The 2,160-nt window shown below is 39.9% G+C and overlaps 1 long non-coding RNA gene across 1 annotated transcript; it reads right to left on the reverse strand.

Annotated features, from left to right (window-relative positions):
• Positions 1-683: 683 nt before the first annotated feature.
• Positions 684-1,482, reverse strand: LOC115925911. The gene is made up of 2 exons (XR_004064850.1): positions 1,230-1,482; positions 684-956 (listed from the first exon to the last, which is right to left on the reverse strand). It is a non-coding gene; the product is annotated as an uncharacterized LOC115925911 (long non-coding RNA).
• Between the last annotated feature and the right edge of the window lie 678 nt (positions 1,483-2,160).

The raw sequence follows: 2,160 nt of genomic DNA on the forward strand, positions 1-2,160 counted from the left end.
TGCATGCACGCTACCGTCATAGTGCTTTGTACATGCGATGCGAGAGAGCCATTGCTTTAGTGCCTTGTACATGCTTGCACGCAATCGTAATAGCAGTTATTGTTCATGCTCATTGGACTGTGCTGTGTGTTTTGCACGAGCTATTCATAGAACCATCGCGTTAATCAGATTATCTCAAAATAAACTTGGCATGGAGGGATTTGGGGCTTGGCACAATGGGGATTATAACCCTGTGGCATAAGATAATTAGATAAGACATGATACGGCATGTTGGCAAATTGACCATGAGATAGCGCTGTGTAATAAACTGTACGCTGGGGCAGAAAGTTCATCAGTTCAGCATCGCTTTAAGCACTCATCGAAATCAAGATACACATATTTACATGAAACAGAGAAAAAATAAACATCATGCTTTCAAATCATTAATGCATTTACAACGTGAGGTAGTCTACTAAATTATTGCATTTGTATCTCGTGTTTACATTATATATACCTCATGTCATGACTTATTTGATGTAAATAAGCAGAATATTCGTATGGATCTATGAAGTTTAAAGAATCTAATATACAAATGAATTTATGATCAAAAATTAAGAAAAAGTTCACAATTATTCGAAGACAATATCGAAACTAAATGAATAAAGCAAACCAATAATAACGGTTCAACAATTAAAAAAAATTTAAATATAGAAAATCACGAAAAGGCCCATGACGTCGGTATAATTCATGCAACTTGTAGTCATTTCTCCTTCTCCTTCATCGGTGCATTATTTGACAGAACATTAAGAAAATTCGAAAAGAAATCTCTGAAAGTTCCGCGATTTCCCTATGCTTCTATAGCAGTATCTGACATATGGTGAGTATTTCAAAGTCGCACTGGAAGTCCGCCCAACCTTTCAGTGTAACAGCCACACAGTTTTCAAGGGAACCACCATTCGGAGAACCACGGAGCCAACCTGAAATATAAATTTGTTTTCATGATAAAAATGGGATGAAAAACTATTAGTCTACAGGCCATTAGGCAACCTCCCCCCCCCCCCCCCCCCCCATTAAAAACATTTAATGATTCAGTTCAACATAATTCATTGTTTTATAGTTGTGGCAATTTTCGTCTATTATTTCTGTACTGAATAGTTATCGCGTTGTCTACATAACGCATAATCGTAAAGCGATCCTTATGTTTAAAAAAAAATATGTAAACAAATAATTTTAATTAAAAACAATCTTACTGGTTGTATTCGGGACAGCTCCTGTGCCATCTACGTAGTGCCCTTCGGCTTGTATGTCGTTGAGGTTGATCCATACGTAATGTCCTAAGTGCCTGATGTGTTCGTCCAATTTGTCTTCAAAGAGGAGAGACGTACGTGTCTTGTCTCCTGTAGCCGTGCTTATCGGTCTAAGAGAGAGGCAGAAGTCGTGGGCCTCTTGCCAAGGTTGAAAAGTATAACCTCGATAGCACTTCGAGGACGTGCATGTCCACTCTGACTCTACGGAAATAACAAAATATAGCAGAAGATGAGGCACTCTATTCGGTTTGAAATTCCGCGCGAAACATTTGACCCGCTGACCTTTGCAACCCCAAGCAACAGGAGCGGTCTAGCTCGTAAGTGAGAACGAAGCGAACCTCTGGTCAGGAGCGATCCACTGCATGGATCGGTCTAGCCTAGATAGTTGTAGATCCACTGGATCCAGAAAGAATTAGACCAACCAGCGTGGTCACTGAGAGGTGGTTATCTCATCAACTCAGCTCTCAATTAAAATAAGAAAAAGAGGATCATGGGGAACAACGGCCACTCTTAGGCATTGTTTTCTATATAGAGGGAGTATAAAAATAGCTACAAGTAGTGCAGTAGGGCTTTAATATTGTATGGAACAATTATGACTATTAATCCCAATTATATCTCTACTTCTGCCTAGACGCACCATTTTCCCTCGATCCCTACGCACGGTGATTCAAATAGGCCTATATCTTAACATGATACGTGTACATGTCCAAGACGCCGAACAAGTGGCGACCCGATGGTTTCAGGGTTTATTTCCTCAAAAATGAAGGGTAGGGTTACAATTTGGTTTCAGATTGATTTAAGGGGTAGTGTTTTAGGAAGAGCGGTCAGTCCATAATGGAAGGTAAGACTTCGACTGGTGCAATTATTGGCCCAA

The sequence above is a fragment of the Strongylocentrotus purpuratus genome, unplaced genomic scaffold (assembly GCF_000002235.5).
Source record: "Strongylocentrotus purpuratus isolate Spur 01 unplaced genomic scaffold, Spur_5.0 spur5_scaffold_19, whole genome shotgun sequence".
In the NCBI taxonomy this organism is placed as follows: Eukaryota; Metazoa; Echinodermata; class Echinoidea; order Camarodonta; family Strongylocentrotidae; genus Strongylocentrotus; species Strongylocentrotus purpuratus.